At 39.9% G+C, this 24,941-nt stretch overlaps 1 long non-coding RNA gene across 2 annotated transcripts in view; it reads left to right on the top strand.

The window, feature by feature from the left end:
- Positions 1–24,941, top strand: part of LOC121133831 — a 100,189-nt gene that overhangs the window by 38,758 nt on the left and 36,490 nt on the right. The window contains exon 2 of one of the 2 annotated variants that reach the window (XR_005870832.1): positions 19,789–20,013. This is a non-coding gene — a long non-coding RNA (uncharacterized LOC121133831). Of the gene's footprint in view, positions 1–19,788; positions 22,795–24,941 lie in introns of those variants that run through there. The other variant, XR_005870831.1, reaches the window with a different exon arrangement.

Below are 24,941 nucleotides of genomic sequence, written 5' to 3'. Positions count from 1 at the left end.
ATCTCAAAGTTGTTTTGATTGCATTTCCCTGATGACTAAGAATGTTGAGCAGTTCCTTAAATGTCTTTCAGACATTTGAGATTCTCCTGTTGAAAATTCTCTCTTTAGATCTTACCACATTTTTAAATTGGATTATTTAGTATTTCGATGCCTAGGTTCTTTTATATTCTAGATTATCCCTCTGCCAGATATGGGATTGGTGAAGATTTTTTTCCCATTCTGTAGACTGACTTTTGTCTAATTTACCATGTCCTTTGCCTTACAGAAGCTTCGCAGTTTCAGGAGGTCCAATGTATTGATTGTTGCTCTTAGTGACTGTGCTTCTGTGCCAAAGTTTTCAATTTCCCATGTTCTCTTCTATCAGGTTCTAGTGTATTTGGATTATGTTGAGATATTTGATCCACTTGGACTTAAGTTTTGTGCATGGAGATATGGGTCTATTTGCATTCTTCTACATGTTGACATCCAATTATGCCAGCACCATTTGTTGAAAATGCTTTCTTTTTTCCATTTTACAGTTTGTCTTCTTTGTCAGTAATCAGGTGTTCATGGGTATGTGGATTTATGTGAAGGTCTTCAGTTCAGTTCCATTGGTCCACATGTTTGTTTTTATGTCAATACTAAGCTGTTTTATTTCTATGTCACTATAGTAGAGCTTGAGGTTAAGGATAGTAATGTCTCCAAAACTTCCTTTATTGTACAGGATTGTTTTAGCTACACTGGGTTTTACAATTTGTTTTTTTCCATATTAATATTGTTCTTTTGAGGTCTGTGGAGAATTGTGTTGGGATCTTGATAGGGATTGCATAGAAACTGTAGATTGCTTTTGGTGAGATTACCATTTTGACTATCTAACAGCATGGGAGATCTTCCTGTTTTCTGACATCTTCTTCAATTTCTTTCTTCAAAGACTTAAAGTTCTTGTCAAACAGGTCTTTCACTTGTTTGGTTAGATATTTTATATTATTCATTGTTATTGTAAAGGGTGATGTTTCTCTAATATCTTTTTAGGCCTATTTATCACTTGTATACAGGAGAGCTATTGATTTTTTGTTGTTGTTAATCTTGTACCCTGCCACATTACTGAAGGTGTTTATCAGCTGTAGGAGTTCCATAGTAGAGATTTTGGGGTCACTTATATATACTATCATATTATCTGCAAATAGCAAAAGTTTGACTTCTTTCTTTCCAATTTGTATCCCCTCGATCTCCTTTTGTTATCTTATTGCTCTAGCTAGAACTTTGAGTACTACATTGCATAGATATGATGAGAGTGGACAGCCTTGTCTTCTTCCTGATTTTAGAGGAATAGCATTGAATTTCCATTTAGTTTGATGTTGGCTGTCAGCTTGCTATATATTGCTTTTATTATATTTAGGTATGTTCCTTGTGTCCCTGATCTCTCCAAGACTTTTATCATGAAGGAGTATTCGATTTTGTCAAAGGCATTTGTCCACGTCTAGTGAGATGATCATGGTTTTTTTTTCTTTCAGTTTTACATGGTGGATTACATTGAAAATTTTTCATATGTTAAACCAACCCTGCATCTCTGGGATGAAGCCTGCTTGATCATGGTGGAATTTTTAAGTGTTCTTGAATTCACTTTGCCAGTATTTTATTGAGTATTTTTGCATCAGTGTTCATCGGTCCATAATTCTCTCTTTTTTTTTTTTGCATCTTTGTGTGGTTTGGGTACCAGGGTTACTGTAACCTCATGAAAAGAATTTGACAACATTCCTTCTGTTTGTATTGTGTGGAACAATTTGAGGAGTATTGGTATTAGCTCTTCTTTGAAATTCTGGTAGAACTCTACAATGAATCCATCTGACCCTGGGCGTTTTTTGGTTGGGAGACTTTTAAAGACTGCTTCTATTTCCTTAGGGATGATAGGTCTATTTAATTTGTTTGTCTGGTCTTGATTTAATTTTGGTATGTGGTACTTAAACAGAAAACTGTCCATTTCCTTTAAATTTTCCAATTTTGTGAAATACAAGATCTTGAAGTATGACCTGATGATTCTCTGGATTTCCTCAGTCTCTGTTGTTATGTCCCCTTTTCATTTCTAAATTTGGAAACTCCCTCTCTCTCTCTCTCTCTCTCTCTCTCTCTCTCTCTCTCTCTCTCTGACTTTTGGCTAGTTTGGATATGAGTTTGTCTACCTTGTTGATTTTCAGAAGAACCAACTCTTAGTTTCACTGATTCTTTGTTTCTATTTTATTGATTTCAGCCTTCAATTTTATTATTTCTTGTTGTCTACTCCTCCTAGGTGAGTTTGCTGTGAGTCCTAGAGCTGTCAGGTGTGCTGTTAAGTCAGTGGTGTGAGATTTCTCCAAATTCTTTATGTAGGCACTTAGTGCTATGGACTTTACTCTTAGTACTGCTTTCATAGTATCCCATAAGTTTGGGTATGTTGTGAATTCATTTTCATTGAATGCTATGAAGTCTTTAATTTCTCTCTTTATTTCTTCCTTGACACAAGGGTGATTCAGTTGAGCATTATTCAGTTTCCATGAGTTTGTAGGCTTTCTATAATTTGTGTGGTTGAATTCTAATTTTAAACCATGGTGAGCTGATAAGATGCAGGGGTTTATTTGAACTTTTTTGTATGTGTTAAGATTTATTTCATGACCAAGTATGTGGTTGATTTTAGAGAAGGTTCCATGAGGTGTTAAGAAGTTATATTCTTTTATGTTTGAGTGGAATGTTCTACAGATGTCTGTTAAGCCCAAATGAGTCATAACATCTGTTATTTCCCTTATTTCTCTGTTAATTTTCTGTCTGGCTGACCTGTCCATTGCCTAGAGTGGGATGTTGAATCTCCCACTATTAGTTTCTGTTACTTACGTGGGTTCCCTTGCATTTGGGGGCATAACCATTCAGAATTGAGACTTAATCTTGGTGTATTTTTCCTGTGATGAATTTGAAATTTCCTTCTCCATCTCTTTTGATTAATTTTAGTTTGAAGTCTATTTTGTTAGGTATTAGGAAAGCCACACCAGCTTGCTTCTTAGGTTCATTTGATTGGAAAGTCTTTTCCCAACCCTTTACTCTGAGATAATGTCTGTCATTGAAGTTGAGGTGTGCTTCTTGTATGCAGCAGAAGATTTGCTCCTGTTTTCATATCCATTCTTTCAGCCTGTTCCTTTATATGCAAATTGAGTCCATTGATATTAAGGGATATTAATGACCAGTAATTGTTCATTCCTGTTATTTTTGGTTTTGTTGTTATTGGTGATGGTATGTGTGTGTTTCTCTTCTTTGGAATTTGCTGGTGTGGCATTATCTATTGCCTGGTTTTTTTGCGGGTGCAGCTAACTTCCTTGGGTTGAAGTTTTCCTTCTAGTACTTTCTGTAGAACTGGATTTGTGAATAGGTATTACTTAAATCTGATTTTATCGTGGAATATCTTTTTTTCTCCATATATAGTGATCGAAACTTTGCTGGGTATTGTAGTCTGGGGTGGCATCCATGGTTTCTTAGTGTCTGCAGAACATCTGTCTAGAACCTTCTGGCTTTTAGAGTCTCCATTGAGAAGTTGGCTGTTATTCTTATGGGTCTGCCTTTGTATGTTACTTGACCTTTTTCCTTTTGAAGCTCTTAATATTCTTTCTTTATTTTGTATGTTTAGTGTTTTGATTATTATGTGGAAAGGGCACTTTTTTTGGGGGGGGAGTCCAGTCTATTTGGTGTTCTGTAAGCTTCTTGTGTCTTCATAGGCATTTCCCTTTTTATGTTAGGAAAGTTTTCTTCTGTGCTTTTGTTGAATATATTTTCTGTGCCTTTGAGCTGGTATTCTTCTCCTTCTTCTATCTCTATTTTCCTTAGGTTTGGTCTTCTCATGGTGTTCCAGATTTCCTTGCTATTTTGTATTACCACTTTGTTGACTTTAAGGGCCTCTATCATCTTCATAAAGTTATTTTAAGGTTGTTTTCTTCTGCATTGGGATGTTTAGGTCTTGCTGTTGTAGAACCACTAGGTTCTGGTGGTGCCATATTGCTCTTTATATTGCTTAATGTATTATTTCACTGGCATCTATCCATTTCTTCCTCCAATTTGTGCAGGCACTGCTAGTGACTCTGGGGGTTGCTCTTCCTTTAATTGGAGCAGGCAGTGTCTGTGCTTCCAGGTTTTACACTTAGTACAATTGGTACAGGCCATTGAGGCCATGAGGGGTGGAGGAGTGGGGGGTAGAGTAGGGCTTGTAGATTACAGGGTCCAGGGAGGGATGGTGGTGGAGTAGTCTTGCCTTTTGTCTAGCTAGTGGGACAGTGATTGGTGGAGGAGGGGCCAGGGATGTGTCCCAGGGCCTAGGGCCAAGAGGTGATGGTATCCAGCTGGGAGACCAGTCACTTGCCTCTAGGTCCAATCAAACTATTAACTCTTATTGGGACAAACTTCTCAGCATCCCATGTCATCAGCTTAAGCTGAAAAATAAATCTCTATTTTAGGAAAAAATGAAAACCTTTACATAAGAAACCAATTGAAATGGCACAGTTGTGAGGGCTGGAAGATTGGGGTCTTGGTTGTCCTCTGGGGATGGTTTTCAGGGGAGCACTGGATAGTGACATAAAGAGGAGGATAGACAGTCAGAAAGCCACATTCTGATGTCTGCCTTCAGGAATTGCCTCTCAGCCATAATCTCTTCTCATCAGCTAAAGTTTCTTGGCACAGTACAGGTCTTTCTTACTATATAACTCGACATCAAACTTAATTTCCGTGTAAGTGGCTGTTACAGACCATTTAGAACTCCAGCTTCAAGGGAGTCTGGCAAATTTGGACCTTGTTGGCTTCTCAGTGCTCAGGACAAAGAGGTACCCTAGAAAATTGTTGAATTGGTGCTTGAAGGAGACATGTACTGGACCTATCACCCTCTCTTTTCCCATTTGAAAATAGGATCATAATTTGTGTTCTACCTACTCATGAGCTGCATGAAGGATAGACACCCAAGCATGTAAATATACTCAAATATCAGTGCCTTCTCAGTATTGAGTGTAAAAAATTTATCATTTCCATCTTAGTAATGCCTAAGTTAAATCTTCAAGACTTCTTACAGGTGGTAAATTCTGGGTGTGTTGCTATAAGCTCCACCATATTATATTCACACTAATGAAAAAAATCCTTTTCAAGATAGACTCAAGGCATTACCTCTACATACAAAGAATACTAAAGTTAATGCAGAGACTAATAACTAGTAAAAATGACTATTGAGTTCTAAGCACTAAATGGGATGTCTATATCATCCCCTACCTAGACTCAGGGGACATTGCAGAAAAGGGAGCAGAAAGAATGTGAGAATCAGAGGGAGCACAAGTGCTGTGAGATGTTGTTGTCTTCTAGGTATGACTTGGCCATTGAAATAATGAATCCACAGCAGTGATGTTTGCCAACCCAACAAGATCAGTCACATTTCACAGGCAAAACTAAGCAGACTCAATTGAGTATTTTGTTTATTTGTTTTGTTTTGTTTTGGGGAGAGGGCAGAAAAGGAAAGGGAGATACCTTGCACCTAGGGGAAATGAAAAAAATAGATATAATCAAAATATGTTTTTACAAGTATGAAATTCTGAAAGAGTAAATAAATAAAAGATAATCTATTTTATAAAAGAGGGTGGCCCACAAAATCATCTCACCTTGAAGAGAATGATGACCCAGCCAGTGAAAGAATGTAAAACAACCAAGCCATTCTCTACATCCCTGAGCTCAGATGGAGAATTTTCAAGCAGCTGATCAGCCTCTGGCCAGTTTTGACTCAAAAAGGCTGATGTTTTGTTGTTGTTTTAATGAATCCCAGATGAGAGGGAGTCATGGTTCCTTTAGTTTCTATCCTAAAATGAAATGAGTCTTGCTAGGGAAACTTAGGACTAGAAAGATTAAGAGCTATTTTTTTATTCCTTTTCTTTTTAAAATCCCTTAGTTCTGAATTTCATTAGTTTTGCATTAATATTGTGACCAAAATTAATTTTAGACCAATCAAAGGGGGGAACATTATTCTTTATTTTCCTTAAAATATATTTTACCTTCAGAAACTTGGCAAGTAGTAAAATGAAATTCACTATTAAAGAAAGCCTTGATAATTTGCAATAATACCTTTAGTAAAGTGTTAAGGGAAAAGAAATACTACAAAGATTCAGAGAGAAAAATGTTGAGAAGAAGTAAATGCAATTAATGCAAAAGAAAAATAACAACCTAGTCCTGAAGGAATGCTAAGAAGTTATTTTCTGTAGGAGACCAGAAAGCAAATATCAACAGCTTTATAGTCCATAGGGTCTTCGTTGTAAATTTACAAATCTACCATAAACAATTTATAAACATATGCAAATAGAATATAAACCTGTAGGTGCATATAAATAATATGGAAATATGTGTTTGTCTAAATAATATGCAAACAAATAAATGTGGTCCATGCTCCAGTAAAACCTAAGAAATTTGAAATATGAATTTCACTTTATTTTCATGTTGAATATATTATTTTACTTTGTTCTAGTCATTCTCAAATATAATAAATACTGCTAATTCATGGGCAGTCAGATTCAGTACTGGGCTCATAGTTTGCTACCCACTGTTCCAAAGCCAACTTTAAGCATCATCTCTGCTGTCTAGATGGTGCTAAGTATGCTTTGGGAAGACACAGAAAAGGCCTTTTGTCCTGTTTATCAATTGCTGGCCATTGCATGGTTCAGCAGACCCTGTGAACCCTTGAGAAAGAGGAGGGTATGGCACTCTGAAACCATGAAGGATTCATAACAGAGGTTATCTTCCATTTAGATATCCATCAGGATGTGGGGCAGGAGATAGTTACATGCCTGCTGGTGACACTCTGTCTTTATGTTTAAGTGTTTAATATACATCTCTTCAGGCCATGTAATTTTGCTTCTAGGAATTTCTCAGATATAAGCAAAAATATTTACAAAAGAATATTACTAGAAACTTTTTTTGCTACAAAGAAGAACTAGGCATGATCTGAACAGATAATACCTAAGAAGAAGCTTACAACATTGAAATCCACTCTTTTGTAATGCTCATAAAAAAAGAAACTTATATTGCAAATATCCCATGGAAAAGTAAGCAGCAATAAGAAGGAATGAAATCAACTTTCATAAACAAATACAGATAAACCACATGCATAGTGTGTGTGTGTGTGTGTGTGTGTGTGTGTGTGAACATTAAGAGATAAAGAAGATAGGATTTGGGATTCAATATTTTTGTTTTGGCTGTAGTAGGGATGGGAAGATGTCTCAAATAACTGAAGCGAGGGTCTAGAGGGTAGATCCCTACTAGACTGACAGATAGAAAGGTCAGTCACAAACAGATGACAAACTTCTGGCTTCTTCTGTACACCCCTGACAGAAGGCAAAGGTTTGTCTGGCTTTTCCTCCCACCAATAGAGTCAGGTTCAAGGTCAGATCAGGACATGTTTACCCCAAAGCTCTAGGTCTATCAGCTTTCCTATCTCTGTTCAAATAGACAAACCCTAAATTGAGGGAGGAAGACCCTCATCAAAAACCTCAAAGAAAGATAACCAGTTTCTTTCCTGGCTAAAAATAAGAAACATCTTTGGGACTCAAGGCAGCTTCTTCTTTGCCAGAGGACAAAGGTGCCAAATGTGTTCGGGGAACTCTGATCTCTGATCTGGTTCTTAGGGTCTATTGTCTTTAGGGAGTCAGGAAATTAAAGTAGCAGTGGAGGCCTTAGGAGAAAACTCCTCCTGCTCAAGACAGTAGACTCAGACCTAACCTTTTAATGGAATCAGGTCAGTCTCCTGGCCAAGCAAGCACCCCTAAGAAGGCAGGATCATCTTAAACCAAGCTAACTAAATAGATGGAATAATAGTTCGTACTAGGGGCCCAACTCAAACTTATTGAGTCAACTAATACTAAACAATTGCTCCTTCTCTGTTGCAGGTTTTACCCAGAATAGGATAGAAAAAGAAAGCTGACATCTTAGTGCTTTTGAAGAAAACAGTATTTAAAAAGAGGAGGGATTTGTGAAAAATATTTTATGAGCCTTTTCTATCAAATACTATGAAACCTGTCTTTAAAACAAGAAATTCAAATATTTTATCTTCCCTAGCTTATAAGACACTTATGCAAATGTTCAAACCCATCCTCCTTTTATCCCCCCACCCTCCCACCACCACTACCCCAGTCCCCACCTCCTGCAAAACACACACACACACACACACACACACACACACACACACACAAACACCCCTGGTAAAATCTTTGGGCTTGGAGCAGTAATCCTTTCTCCTTCTTTTCCTTTCTGTAGGTCCTTTTCAAACTATCTAATCAAATAAGATTATGAGGTCTGACCCCAGCCAATAGGAAAAGGCATGAAAGGTAAAAAGTCTGGAGGTATGGCTCCGTGATTAAAAGCACCAATTTCCCAGCACCAACATGGTGTTTCACAACCAACAGTTACTACAGTTTCAGGGGGTTTCTAAGGCCTTCTTCTAGCTTCTATGGTTACCTCGCATGCTAGTTGAACACAAACGAACATGCAAACGAAACATCAATACACATAAAATTTTAAATAAAAAACAAAATATTTTAAAAGAAACTGTCACCACCTGAGTTAGAATAAAATCAAAGCCTTTCATGTCTCTCAATTATCATTTTCACTCTTATATCTCTCAAGCAAGAACCAGTTAATACAGATAAACCATTTAGAGCAATGTCCCCCACATGGTAAGGACTGTGGAGATACATGTAACCGCTGATATGGTGGAGATGCTGCAACTTCTGCTGCTGAGGAGTTATTGACCATGGAAATGGGATTACACTATGCACTTGGAGTAGTCAAAATCCATCCCTTTGACTGAAGAGGAACTTAGCATCCTTGGAGCACATGAGTACCCCAGCACCTAAGATTGGCATTTGCTGAGGCCACTATCACCATGTGCTTTACACTCAGAATAGCTCCACCACTTTATGTTGTAACTGACTGATTGACTATCTTTTTCTGTGCCCTCAAAGGCTTGTTAAGAAACCACAACTTGTGTATCATCATTAAAGGTATTTGATAGGTATTTTTTGAATTATTAATTATGTGGATGGATGGATGGATGGATGGGTGGATGGATGGATAGATGGGTAGATGGCTTAGTAGAGGAATGTATGAATGAAACTGTGCATTAGTGAGTGAATGAATGAGTGGGTGGGTAGATGAATAATAAATTAATGGATGGGTGGGTAGATAGATGGCATAGTGGAGGTATGGACGAATGAATGTGTGAATTGGTGGGAGAATTAGTGAGTGATAATTAGATTAATAATATATGAATAGATGGATGGTAGGTGAATAGGTGGACTGGCTGATGGCTGTGTGGATGGATTCATGGAGGAAGGGAGGGAGGCAGGGAGAGAGAGAGGAGGGAGGGAGGGATTAGTGGGTTAATGAGTGAGTGAATGGTACAGTCAGTCTTTCTTTGGACTACCAGCTCCAAACTAATTATGAAAGCTTGGCCTTAGCTTAGGTTTGTTCCCAACTAGCTCTTAAAACTTAAATTAACCTGATTATATTCATCTACATTCTGCCACATGGCTCATTACCTCTCCTCAGTGTTATATGTCTGACTTCCTCCAAATCTTACTGGAAATCTTCCATCCTAGATTCTTTCCCAGAGTTCCTATCTCTATCCCACCTATCCTCTCATGCCTAGCTACTGGCCATCATCTCTTTATTAAACCTATCAAAAGGTGCCTTAGGCAGTGAGGAAGGACATAGGCACATCTTCACACAGTGTACAAAAAGATTATCCCAACAGGGTGGGATGATGAGGGATGGATGGATGGATGGATGGATGGGTGGATGGGAGGGTGGATAAGTGTGCTGAGTGGATGAATTAGTAGACTAATGGAGGGGTGGATAGATGAGTGAATGTGTCAGTTGGTGTGTGGATGGATAGATGGATGGATGGATGGATGGATGGATGGATGGATGTATGAACAGGTAGGTGGGTAGGTAGGTGGATAGATAGATAATTGTATGAGTAGATGGTAAGTAAATGCATATATGGATCTAGAAACAACTGCACCCTGACATCACTGAGCTAAGAATGCTGTGTTTGTGCTCCTAATACCAGGCAGAGCACCAAAGGGAAAAGTTTATTATGGGTACTACAGTCTGGCAAGAGTCTTTCAGACGCTTCTGTCTACCTGTGTCATAGCTGCTCTCCAAGTTCATCAAAGCTACCATACCTATTTTCTGGACCAGCTTGGTGAGTCAGGCCTATTGTCCTTAAACCTCTTTCACTCACTTCAGTCCTCAGATGGAGCTGGTGTCCCACACCCAGTATTCTAACTCATTCTGAGGAGCCCTTTCCATGCTTTCCCAACCTCTAATCTTGAGATAAGATGCACATCTTTCACAATTCTGTACTCTTGAGACAGGATGAACCTCATTCAGAATTCTAAATAGTGAAAATATTGTATCCTCAAATTTTAGAAAGAGCAGATTCCCTGCAACAAACTAAAAATTAATTAAATAAAAGCAGGGACCTTGCTTTCTTCTTCACTACTGCCTCTCAAAAACCAGCTTTCAAAATAGTTTTCAGTGAAGAATGAAAAAAAATAAACATAATGTTTTTCATTTTTATCAAGTTAACATCTATTATGCAATAAATACTTTGAGAGAATTCATAGAAATATTCTTCAATTTTATTTATTCTTTCTACAAACACTTACTGGACAAATACAGCACATTCTGCACTTAATTCTTCATTAATGAGACTTAGGTGACTAGAAAAATTCTCTAAAGACTCTTCTCCTGGGATATTCAAGTCTTCTGGATGTGCCCTCTTTGAAGATGCACATACCAGAGTTTATTGCTGTTCAGATAGACATTGTGGAAGTTGTGGATGGGATTTAATAAGCATGGCATCTCTGTGTATCTGTCATCCTGGTTTTCAAGAATTTTATATGCAGGTTTAGATGATTTCCATAAAGTTACTCATGAAAGTTAAACAATTTATGAATACTAGATTTGGGCCCATCTTCAAAGACCATGGCTGTAATACAATACCTGACAGAGGTTAAGTTAAAAGAAGATGGACTGAGGACTGGAGAGATGGTTCAGTGATTAAGAACTTGCTGCTTTTGCAGGGAATCCAGGTCCAGGTCCCAGACCTCATGTAGCAGCTCACAATCATCTGTAACTCCAGTTCCAGGAGAATCTAATGGCCTTTTCATCCTCCCATGGGCACCAGGAACAAACATGGTACATAGACATGCATTCATTTAAGCAAAATACCCATACAAATAAAATGAAAATAAATAAGTCTTTTTTAAAAATTCCTTTAAAGACAAGGAAAGACAGTTATTTTGGCTCACAGTTTCAGAAGGTTCAGGTCATGAGTTTAGATAGGACATTATGGTAACAGAAGTGTGTATGACAAGAGCGACAGGAAACAGAAGGACAAGGAAGGGACAGAGACAAAATATTCCTAAGGACTTGATTCCAGTTATCCATTCTTCATAGTTCGGTTCCACCTTATAAAGAATCCAGAATCTCCTAATAGTGCCACCAGTACGGCTGTCTCATATGATCCTGTAGGGAACCTTTTACATTCAAAACCAACAATCATTCTCATTTGAATCAGTGACAGAAACCTGGATCTCTTCCCCTTTTTCATGGGGAAAAGACATCCCAAATTCTAGGCCGAGTGCATAGCCACCCAGAATAAATACTGCATACATACTCTGCTGAGCAAGTATGATATGGTGGTTGAATAGGAAAAGGAATGGCTCCCACAGTCTCATATTTGAGTGTTTAGTCCTCAGGGAGCCGCACTATTTGAGAAGGGTTAGGAGGCGTGGCCCTATTGGAGGAAGTGTGGCCTTGGGTGTTTCAAAAAGTTTACACCAGACTCAGTGTTTCTCCTCTCCACCTACTCAGCCTGTGAATCAGGATGTAGCTCTCAGCTGCCGCCCCAGTGCCAGCATGCCACTATGAAGATAATAGACTAAAGTTCTGAAACTATAAGGAAGCCCCCAATTAAGTGCTTTCTTTTGTAAGAGTTGCTTTAACCATGGTTTCTCTTCACAGCAATAGAACAGTGACAGTTAGAGGAGTGCAACAGTGGACTCATGTTCATGAGATCCATTGGTCTTACCATGCTTCCGACCATCCTGAAGTAACTGGCCTGGTAGAAAGGAATAACTACCTTTTGAAGACACAGTTACAGAAATAGCAGCAGCCTGGATGTCTAGGGCAGGGTTCTCCAAAAGGCGGTATATGCTTTGAAGCAATGTCCACTATATGGTACAGCAAAGCCAGGGTCCATGAGTCCAGAAATAAGGGGTGGGAAAGACAATGGTTCCACACATTATCATCTCTAATGACCCACCAGGAAACAATTTGCTAGCAGTTCTCATGGCCTTAATAAGTTCTGTTGGCACAGAAGTTTTGGTTTCAAAGCAAGGAGTACTTCTGCCAGATGACAGAATAAACATTCCATTGAACTGGCAGCTCAGACTTCCCCGTAGCCACTTTGGGCTTCTAATGCCCCTAAATCAACAGCTAAGAGAGGATAACAGTGTTAGGAAGGGTGATCAATCCAGATTACCATGAGGAAAGTGGATTCTTTCTCCATAATGGTGGTAAGAAAGATTATGTCTGGAGTACAGGAGTTCCTTTAAGGGTGCCTCTTGGTGCCACCATGTCCTATGACAAGAAACAACAGCCTAATCCAGGCAGGGGGAAAAAAAGCACAAATTCTTCAGGGGTGAATGTATGGGTCACTCCTCCACAAAAAGAGAATGAAGGAAATACAAAACGGATAGTAGAGGAAGGTATTTCCAAATACCAGCTAAGAATGTGATTGTACAGATATTTGTGTTTTTCCCTCAATTTATCATGTGATGTAACATCAATTAAGAGATCAGTATTTCTCATATTTAAGTTTTGAGGTACTAAAAGAATGTCCCTTAAGGAACATTAATAAAATCTGTAATTAATATAATATAATATATATAAACATATAATAAATATAATAAATATAAACATAAAATAAACATATAATAAAATCTATAATATATTGGCAGTTGCATGAGGCATATATAGGCATAATTATGACCTGGTTATTTTTTCCACTTGGAATAATTAAGGATGACATGAGGAAGGAAATATGATTATGTGTCCAGTTGACAAGAGGTGGGCTTTTGATGGCTATTCTTGGTCGTCACCTGGATCACATCTGAAATTAACTAAAATCTAAGCTGTTGGGTAAAACTGTGAGGAATTTTTCTTAATTAACTCACCCACTTTTAATCCAGATCTTTTGAGGTTGAAGACCCACCATTAATCCGGACTACACATCCTGTTGGTAGCCTGCATAAAGAACATAGAAGAAAGAAGCTTTGCTCTCTTTGTCTGTTCCCACTCTTGCTCTCCTTGGCAAGTCTGTTCCTCTGCTGTCATTAAAGCCCACTTCTCCAGGGTTCTGGCATACACTGAAGACCAGTTCAGACATCCAGCCTCATGGACTGACAACTGCTGGATTCTTGGACCTTCTGTTAGTAAAACAGCCTTTGTTGGATTAGCTGGACCACAGCCTGTAAGCCACTCTAATAAATCAGATAGATAGATAGATAGATAGATAGATAGATAGATAGATAGATAGATGTTCATTCTAGCAGTTCTGTCTAGAGAAACCTGACTAATACATATGACCATGGGATTAAATCCTGAAGTAGAAGAATAACACCTAACAGTCTTCTGAATGTCTTCATATGAGGTGGCATCTTCCCTTTCTGTTCCTTCATTTTCTCTTTGACCTTCCTGCTGACAGGAGCAATGACATCATTTTGAACAATGGGCTGAAAGTTTGTAAAGAATGTGAAAGGAGCCTAAGCCCACCCTGACCCATGTTGTCATTCTTTCCCTACGCTACTTAAATCTAAACTTCATTTATATGAAAAAGAAATATACTTCTATTAACAGATATTTTTAGGGATTTCCTGTCACCAAACTCTGTGCTAGTATTGTCACACCAAGACATTTGTAAAACATCCTAAAATGATGATCATTATCAATTGTAGCTGAAAAGACCTCAGGGAATCAAGACCCTTAAAGCAACAATACTCATAAAAATAGTTTGTTTCAAGGGAATATGTAACAGAGCTATTCCTGAAACTACTGCTGTTTGTCTTAGTTTCTGTCAAATACTGATTTCTCCATCACATGACTCTGAATTTGTCATATGACTCTGTATTCATCCTCAAAGAAATAAGCTAAGGTGGAACAGAGAATGAGAAAGCAAGGAAAAGGTTCAACTGTCTCCTGCACAAAGACACTGTGCAGATTCTCTCTTATTAACATGGTAAAAATATGCATTAAATATGGGGCTGTACAGAAAAAAATAATGGAATCATGAGATTCACAGGCAAATGGATGACACTAGAAGAAACCATCTTGAGTGAGGTAACCTAGTCACAAAAAGAGAAACATGGCATGTACTCTCTCATATATGGATTTTAGACATAGATCTGGGGAGTGCCAGCCTACAATCCTATGGCCAGAGAGTCTGGGAAACAGAAACTTCATTTAGTGGCTGATCGAAGAAGAGGCAGACTCCCTCGGTTAAGTACTGAGCTGAACTCAAGAAAGCCAGTAGCAGAGAGGGAGGACTGATGATCAAAGGGATTAAGACTGGGCTGGTTTAACCCCCAGAAACAGCTGACCTGACAAAGGTTAACTCTTGAATTCCAGGCATCAGCCTGGGAATCCAGCATGGGACTGATCAAGACCCCCTGAATCTGGGTGTCAGTGAGGAGGCCTAGAGAATCTATTGAGCCTTGGGCAGCAGATTAGTACCCATCCCAAGTATACACACAGACTTTGGACTCCCATAGAACAATGTGAGGTGCACTCTCACCCTGAACTCTTGGGGAAGGGTCTAGGCCCTGCCCTATATGAAATGACAGACTATGGACACCCCCATGGAGGGCCTCACCCTCCCTGGGGGAATGAGGGGATAACGGGGGGGGGGGGGGGTTGGGGGAAGGGCACGGGAGGAGGGGAGGGAATGGGAGAGGGACCTGGAACTGACTTGTGAAGCAACCTTGTTTCTTATCTAAATTTAAACTGGAAAATAAAATATAAAAAAAAAATATGGGGCTGTAGCTCTTGGTAGAAGTGTTTGTCTAGCATGCATGAGGCCCTCTTATCAATCTTCAGAGCCACATGAAAAAATAAATACCAGAATTAAAACATAGTTGATAATTCTGGATTATATCTAAAACACACAGTAGTCTTCCATAAACATTATATTAAATGGGGGCTGGGTAATAATGCAATCACAAGGACCTAAGTTCAATTTCCCAGAACCCACATAAGAACAATCAGGTATCTTGTAATTCTGGTGCCAGAGAGGAGACAGGAAGATCTTTGGGATTCCCTGGACAGCTAGCCTAGCCTACTTCACAAGTTCTAAGACAACGAGAGACCCTGTCTCAAATACTAAAATAAACCATACCCAAGGAATGAAAAAGCTGTCTTCTAGATTACATGTGTACTCATGCTCACACATACTCACATACACAAACACACACACACACACACATTCACATCTACAAATTTATATTTAATTTATATTTTTAAAACTATTTACTCAAGCCGGGCGGTGGTGGCGCGCGCCTTTAATCCCAGCACTCGGGAGGCAGAGGCAGGCGTATCTCTGTGAGTTCGAGGCTGGGCTGGACCGATAGCCTCCAAAACAATACAGAGAAACCCTGTCTCGAAAAACCAAAAAAAAAAAAAAACTATTTACTCAAAGTTGCATTTTCTCCTCTTGAACTGTCAGTGGAGTATACTGAGCATATTCCCATGTCCATTTTAGACAAAGATTAACTCATCCCAAGGAATTTTAAATGGAAGCCTAACTTGGCAAGACAACAAAGAAGACCTGAGGTGCAGGTTTCCTATTCCATTAAAGAACCCTCTAAAAGTTCCTGCATGACATGTATAAAGTAGTGATAGGGTATTGTAATAAAAACAGAAGGTATCCATTAAGGTGCCTTGGAGGAAGGGACGGAACTTCATTGCCACTAATCTGTGCTGATTTTCGTGGAAACATCACCCTGAAATATGAAAACAGCATTTAACTTTGAACTTTTACTTTTAAAATTAGATTTATAGAAGCCAATTGCTGCCCACTGTAGCTCTCCATTAATTTCTTAAGATTGACTCTTCCAGGAATCCTAATTACTGGTGACCTCCAAATGGATCATTTTAACTCAATATCAAATATTTCTTTCTTGAGCTGTTTTTCTTGATCATTTACAGTTTTACTATGGAAAATAGATGATTTTTTAAAACCTCTTAAAATGTTTATTACATTGATTTATGTGCATATGAGTGCATGCACATGTGTACACACATACACCACAGTATGTGGGTGGACCTTTGGGAGCTGCCCACCATTTGGGTCCTGGAGATCGAACATAGGTCGTCAAGTTTGGTGGCAACCACCTTTACCTAGTTAGCCAGCTCACCAGCCCAAAAGAAAAGTCTCCAGACACATTTGCCTGTTTATTGTTTGTTTGCTTTAAGTGTATGGGTGTTTAGTATGCACGAACTTACGTGTAGCACACATGCAGTGCAGTCCCCATGGAGGCCAGAAGAGGGAGAGGGTATGCATAAAACTGATGCTAAAGACAGATCCACCTTGTGGATAAAGGAAACTGGACTGGGACCCTCTGCTACAACAGTAGGCACTGGGCCCCAAAAGAGGGAATTTTAAACTGATCAAAACTATCTGTGAGCTTGTATGTTTCTAAGGGTCCCTAAGATATGAACTCGGAGACTGAATTCTAATTCTATATTTTGTCATAGCTATGATTGACTTTATGTCATATGGTTCTTGAAAAATGATGCTAATTTGTGAACATCCATTTCTAATGCCAACATTTTTGCTCTATAACATACTAAGTACAGGGATATGCTGCAGGAAGTGAACCTATTTTTAGGAAGTGATTTTTAAAAAGTGATAGTTTGACATTATGGCTAAATCTATAGTCACAGACTCAAATGAAATGAATTTGAATTGTGCGCCATGTTTGAGCAAGGCCAAAGTATTTTCCTTGTATACATATACCCAGAGAAAGGGATGTATGTTAAATCTCTCTCTCTCTCTCTCTCTCTTCTGATTTCTCTCTTGTCCCTCTGTGTCTGGTTACATGTACATGTTCATGTGTGTGTGTGTGTGTGTGTGTGTGTGTGTGTGTGTGTGTGTGTGTGTGTAGAGGACAGAGGAGAACCACAAGTGTCACTCCTCAAGAGTGTTCCACCTTGTTTTTTTTTTGAGACACAGTCTCTCATTGGGGCTGGGGCAGGCTAATCAGGAGAGCTGGTTGGTAAGAGATTCCCAGGGATCTTTCTGTCTCTGCCTCCTCGGCACTAGGATCATGCCTGGCATTTCTATGTGGAATTAAACTCAGGCCCTTGTGCTTCTGCAGCAGTCACTTCACCAGCTAAGGCATTCCCCAAGACTAGACACCATCACCCTCGAGGCTATCTACCTCTTTGACAAGTACAGTAAACCTTTACAATGCATTATGTCCACAAACTATTGTTCCACCTTTCATTTCCTCTTAGCTGTTGATGTCTTTGTTGTTCAGACAAGGTCTTTCTATATTTCTTGGGCTGGTTTTTGCTTCTCAGCCCTTCTACCCGGGCTCCCAAATGCTGAAGTTATCAATGCTTAGTTTACATTTTTTTAAAAATTGTTTCCTATGTGACTATATTTTCAACTTTCAATTTTCATGCTTCCTTTTGAAAATATTCAGGGTTGAAATAGAATACTTGTAATTTTATGAAATAAAGGTTTCCCATTTAGTGGTTTTTTCCCTGGCATCAGGGTTTCCAGGGATAGATCAAAGTCATCAATCACAAGACAGATCGATTCTTTCCCATATAAAAATAGAGCAACACATGGTCCAGCTCAGCTATGCACTCACTGTCTTCCTTCCCATGTGTTAGAATCTATAGCTCCTGTACATTTTATCTGCATGGTGTATACAGCTTGCATAATCTCCAAGATGGAGTGGAATTCAGTTTACAGATCAGACCTTGAGAAGAAGGGGGAAGGCTGTAATGTCACAGGTTGGTCTAGGTTATCAATTTGCCTGGATGAAGTGATGTCTAGGACTGGCCTTTCTAAAGAGGATTAACATGTGGGACGTTGGTGAATGTTGAGAATGGTAAGCACCCATTGTGAGTGTACATGGTACCTTCCAATGGGCTGGAAACTGTGATGGGAGGAGGTTGGACGAGGAAGAAGCCAGCATATACAGGTGCATGAGCTCCCTCTTCTCATAAAGCAGTGCTTGCCAATGCTGCCGTTGTTCCAAGATGTCAGACTCTAGCGTCGTCTATCTTCCAATGCAGACTCAACACCAAAGTTTCTCCAGCTGCTTTCCAGACCTGTAGCACTGGTTGGGACTGCTGAGTTATCCAGCCTCTTAGACTGTGCAGATCTCTAGGGCTTGCCAGCTAGCTAATGTAGCCTAAACATGAAGTTGCAAGTCAATGAGTGACTCTCAGAAAATATGCTGTGATGCTAAGAATGCTGGAGGCATGGCTTTACAATGTGCTTCTACAATTGCTGGTGAGGAACAAATCCAGACGCTTTCACACCAGCAATTGGATGCTCAATTGGATGACAATGACACCTGACTCTACTACCCACAATCCATTGGCCAATGCTACCTACACATGTGGCCCTGCCTGGTGGAAAGGAAGCTATAAGCACCTTTGTGTGCTTAGGAAGGGACAGTACCATGAGCAGTGATAACTTCAGTCACAACTGTCGGATTCTCCAGCTCTGTGCTTGAAGGTAACACTGAGCAGTACACCCATGCATTCGTTTCAAACCAGCAGTCTGCAGGGTGGATCCATCCACAGACATTCAATGATGACTACATGCTTCTATGTGTTTTCCTAATTCATTTCCTACACTTACAAGATGAAAGCATAGTTCAGAGGTTCTTCTCAGTGGCAGAGTACTTCTGCCTACACATGAGGCCCTGGGGTTGGTCCCCAACATCACTGAACATAATAATAATAATAATAATAATAATAATAAAGAAATAAAAGCAAGCATAAGACCAGAACTTTCTCCACAGAAACTTCAGCCTGTGCTTTCTATCAAAACATGTGGAAAGTTTAGCAATGATCTTTTCTAAATATCAGGTAGAGCTTTGGGTTCAAATGCATCACTATACTAAGAGGAAAAAGTGAAATTTCATATATATTTTCCTACATATGGGCATATGAAAAACAATGTAGAAAAATATGCACACCAAACTGTCACTTTTAGTTAACTGCTGGGAATGAGGCAAGATAGGAGAGAAAGATTCACAACCCATAAACTATTTATTTTTAATTAATTAATTGAGACAGAGATATACGTCAGGCCCATCTTGAATTCACAGAGATCCACCTGCCTCTGCTGAGATTAAAAACATTTACCACTGTGCCCAGCCCACAAAATGAAGAGTTCTGTGGCCAGGAGCTGCCAGCACATTTGTACCTTTGTCACAAAGGTGAGAAGTTTAACGCCTAAGCTACTGAAGAACTGGAAAGCACTTCATTTAGGATTGCTTTGCTGCCTTCAACACAGCAGAAGGAAATGCGAATGTAATGGAGCTTCCAGCCAGCCGCTGGTATGAATTCCACACTCGTTTTTCAAAAGGAAAAGCCACAGGGGAGTAGCTGAGGAGGGGATTTTGGAAACTTCAGGGTAATTCACATACCAATACAAATCCATTTTGTTCTTGTTTCTTCCAGTTTCTTACTGCCAACCGGAGGAACATACAGACAACGAGAACCATCGGAGGAAGCTTTGGCCTTGAGCTGATCTTGGCAGGCTGCTTGTCTGTGTCTGCTAGGCAGTCCTTCTGTCCCCTGGAATTAGGCATCGCCTCTTCCAACAGTTTCTTCTGGAAGATTTCTCCTCACCCACTGCACCTGGAGTTGCTGACTGACTAATATAATCGAATGCCTCTGCAGAAGGTATTTTACTTACATGCCCTTTGCTGCAACAAGATTCCTGACAAGAACAACTTAAGGAAGCATTTGTTTTTGCTCACAGTTCCAGGGAACAGTCAGTCATGGCAGGGAACACGAGGCAGCTGATTGCATTGCATCTGCACTCAGGAGGCAGAGAGAGGTGAATGCTGGTCTCAGCTCCCTGTCTCCTTTTTAACTGGTCCAGCAGTTAGGGTAGGAATTCCACCTCGATAAATGTAATGTAGAAAGCCATCATAGATATGTTCAGAGATTTGTCTCCAGAGCTATTCTACATCCTGACAAGTTACCATCACATAAACCATCATAAGTAGCAAGATAACACGTGCCCCATCCCAAAGATAGCCACACCCTCATCCCTGAAGGTTATTCATGAAGACTGCATGTTGTAATATCTATTAACCATGTGATCTTAAAGTGGGACATGGGTATCAGAAGCAGAGCACTCTCAAAATCCTTTTAAATGGAAGAGGGACACGGAGGAGGAGAACCAGAGGGAGATGTGAGAAATGGACTGGGGTCTTAGCCCAATGTGTGCAGTCTCAGACTTCTGACCTCCACAGTCTTATCACCCATTTGCATGGCTTTACCTTAACACTGCAGCAATAGGAGACTTACACATGAGCTCATCCACTGCTCCTGGAGAAGCTGGGGTGCTGTTGCCCAGCTGTGCCTCTTGCCACCCTCAGTGGATGCTGGGAAGGTTCCCTGCTCTGCCTTTATACCGACTCAACTTTCTCCTCCTTTATATGACTCTCAAGAAGCCCCCCCATACATGCACCCCCTCCTCAAAGCGGTTCAGGCACTGGGGATCCTGACATTTGCAATTAGTTCATTGTATTTTCAAAGTTTGGCAGAGGACCATTGTTCAATAGAGTCTTTCTTTTTCCTTCTCTTTTTGGTAGCATAGTCTTACCACTCATCTGACATCAGGGAAGATTGAATACCAAGCTAGGAAAGTAAATCTAACTTCTTTGTTCCCTTGGAATGGGAGGGAGCTTGAAGCTGGAAGCCCCCCTCCCCCATGGATACTGACTTGTGCATTTTATAGGGCCTCTGGGTCCTCCTTTTCCCACAGTGGTCCTGTTTATATTCTTCCCTATGCCTTTGTACTGCCCAGGCTCCTGCCTTGTCTTGGTTGGGGAAGACGAAAAGCCTCTATTGTTAATGAGGATGGAGATGAAGTAAGCTTGTTTATATAAGTCTCACTTGTTTTCGCATTACTTCTATGAAAAATAAATATTAAAAACAACACCTTAATACAAGGGGAGGAGCTTAGTCCTACAGCAACTTGGTATGTCATGTTGACACCCATAGAAGGCCTGGTCCCTTCTGAAAAGAAACAGAGGAGGAGTAGATGGCTCCGGAGGGAGGGGAAACTGCAGTCGGGTGTAAAATAAATAAATACATTTAATTCATAATTAAAACCACAGTGTGGTTGATAAAGATCTGGGCTAGATGTGTAGATAAATCATGTGGCTCACAGTTCAAGTTCCATTTTCTGTGCTTACTTGTGTGATCTTGACTATTAACTCAGTTGCCAACCCCTGCCCCCTCTCTCTTTCTCCCTGGGTTGGTCTCCAGCTCTCCATGTACCTGAGGATAATCTTGAACTTCTAACTCTCTGCTTCCTTCGCCCAAGTATGGGATTATAGGCATGCATCACCATTCTCAGCTTATGTGGTGCTAAGAATGAAACCCAGGGCTTCCTACATGCTAGCCTGGCACTCTGCAGACAGCAACAAACTTTCTACATGGTGATTTGACCATCATGCGCCAACGACTACCTCAATGTTCATTTTAGTGTTTCAAAGAGAAATCTTCGCACATATACACGTGTGCATACACATATAAACACACATCCTCACATACATCAACATGCACACACATACACACATACCCTCACATGCATCAACACACACACACAAACACACACACACACACACACACAAAACAAACAAAGTGGTTGTCTAGCACAGAGATGGTGTCTTCAGCCTCCTTCTTCTTGAACTCAAACACAACAACATCGATATGAACTTGCCCTTCCCTTTGGACTAAAAGCATTTTCCTGCTGTTGCTGGGTGAAGGAAAAACACAGCTGAATCTCTGTTGTCTCTGGTGACATTTGCCAAACACATGGCACTAGCCATGATAATCCTGTCTGCAGTTGAAGAGTCACAGATAATGAGCACTCTAGAAAGTGGTTCCATCCTGACAGTGTTCCCCAAAGTAGATCACTTGAATCCATGTCTCAATTAACTGCACCTCTGAGCCTGGGAGTTTGCACACCCTGCTTTCTAATCCCAATATTGCTGACATTTATATGGCTAAGAAGTTCAGGGCAGAATGAAAAAAAGTAAAGATTCCCCATTGAGACACATTAAAAATTGTTGTTCTGGGTCACTATCACTCTTGCTGGTACAGAAACTATGTGGGTATAAAAAATATATCTCAAAACCATAATTATATCTTTGGGGAAAAACTCTAAATGTGTTTCATACATATGTATTGAAAATGAGTTTAAGAAGTTTTGTTGGTGTATATATTACTTTTGGTTTATTTAAGTATATTTTACAGTGTATTAAAATCCAGTAGAAAATTATTAGCTGTAAATGTGTAAAAAACCCAGCAAAATATACATATGTATGTATAATAAGCTGAAAGAATTATGTTCCCAACAGTGATTAATGTTCCAAAGCCAACTTATACTAATCATAAACTTAAATCTAATATATTAAAGAATTAACCTTACTTTCCCTCTGAGAAGTCATGTAGTCTGTGGTTTGTTATTTCTCCTAAGAAATTTACCTTCAGGGGTGTCTGGATTTTAAAATGAATCATCTTCCATCTATTTAAAATAACAGAAATACATATGTGGGCTGAGTTGGCTTGTAATGCCAATCTCTGCCACTGGGAGCAGCAGTATCTATTATTTTACATGTTTTTCTGGGTGGATGAGGCATAAGATTTTGTGGTTTTGCTTTTTAACTGGGGTGATCACTTCTCTTTGGACCTCAGTTATTTCAGGAAGTGTCTGGAGGCTCTGAGATCATAACCCCTCAGTTTCATGATTTAATGGTGGTGTGGTGTTTTTAAGATGGGGCAGTGACAAGAACTTTGCTACAATTCCAGAGATGACAGTAACTAAATTCTATGATGTGCAGCCATAGTCAATCACTCTCTGAATTTCTGTCACAAAATATTGTAAACTGGGCTTATAAACAACAGAAAATTCTTTCTGACCCCTGGTGAGCCTAGGCCAAGGCATTGTCTCTAGAGAACTGCTTTTTGGGTCAAAGCTGTTTCCTTCTTTCCAGTTAGCTCTCTTCTACTAGGGCAAAAACACTAATCTGTCTTTGCTGTGTTCCTCCTCTGCACCCCCATCACCAAGATACCCTCGCTTTCCTGTTATAGAGGCACCAGTCCACCCTCCAGTGTGATCTCACATTGATGTGTTCACATCTTCAGACAAGGTCACAGTCACCGGTGACAAGTGAGCACTTGAGAGACAATTCAGTCCAGTAGGAGGGTGGTGACGATGAAAGATGGAAAGATGGGGAAAGGATGAGGAAAAGGAGACCAGTAATGACTGAGCACACAGAGCTCTACCCTGAGCAGTCCTTTGGAAAAGGCCATGTCCCTCTCTCAGGCTAACTCCACTTTCTAACCCGACACTTAGCCTCTGAGAGGCCAAGACTTTTTTTGTCAACAAAATGAATGTGAGATTCAAATCTGGGACACCAGGCTCTGGCCACACCTGTCTTGCCCTTTATCAACCCATTGTTAAAGGGTGTAAAGAGTGAATCCTCCCCAGGTTTTAGCTCTACAAACCGACAAGCATAGTATTGTGCAAGGCAAGCAACAGTACACAGGTTGATTTTCGGTGATGTGTAAGCACAGATTACATTGTGGGGGTGGGGCAGCATCCTCTCCCTTTCAACACTTTATTTTGGTGTCACATGGGTCTCTAGGAAGCTGCTCCGGAAACAGGATGGAAAATTCTGAATATCCGTCACCCTGTTCAACGCTTTACATCCAACACAACTACACAACTATGATGACATACCAAACTCAGGAAGTTGAGTACTACAATATTTAGGTTTCATGGGCTTTGACATTTATCTGTGTGGGAGTTTGTGTGTGTGTGTGTGTGTGTGTGTGTGTGTGTGTGTGTGTGTGTGTGTCTGTGCATGTATGGTATGTGTGCATGTGTACAATTTGTATATGTAGTTCTGCAAATTTCTACCTCATGTAACTGTCTACCCAAACTCAGTATAGAACAGACCTCTTCCACAAAGGATCTCTGAAGTGGTTAATCTTTACTGTCAACTTAATCTGATTGAGCAATTCCTAGGACATCAGAGGAGCACAACTCTGTGTATGTTTTGGGAGGTGCTTCTAGGGAAAGACTCATCCTGAATACAGGAGCTACCATCTCATAGGCTGGGGCCTCAGGCAGGAAGAAGGGGAGAATGGAGGAGCCTACCAACTCGAGAATCCTGTCTGCTCACAGTCTACTGTTGGGTAGTAACTTTTCTTTCTGCCATGATTCTTCATCCTCACCACAGGCTCAGACATGGAGCCAGTCAGCTATGAATCAAAACCTATGAAATTATTAGTCAAAATAAGTCCTTCCCTCCTTAAGTTGCTCTCTCATGTATATGACATGGCTGAGCCTTCCTTGAATTCACTTCATTCATTTGGAAAGAAAGACACTATTGGCATCCACCATTCATATACCATATCACACTTGGCGCTGTTCTCATCAAGAAAGTCTCCAGTCTTGACCTTAGCATCACTAGCAGACAGCAGATGTTGCTGACATTCACTAAGAACTTGAATTCTCTGTTTACTCATGCCACAGAGATACTGGTTTTATAGGATATGAACATAGACATTTTTTTATCTTAAGC

This window comes from Mesocricetus auratus, unplaced genomic scaffold (genome assembly GCF_017639785.1).
Source record: "Mesocricetus auratus isolate SY011 unplaced genomic scaffold, BCM_Maur_2.0 Super-Scaffold_100024, whole genome shotgun sequence".
NCBI lineage: Eukaryota > Metazoa > Chordata > Mammalia > Rodentia > Cricetidae > Mesocricetus > Mesocricetus auratus.
The sequence above is the reverse complement of the archived record's forward strand: the minus strand, read 5'-3'. Positions and strand labels throughout refer to the sequence as shown.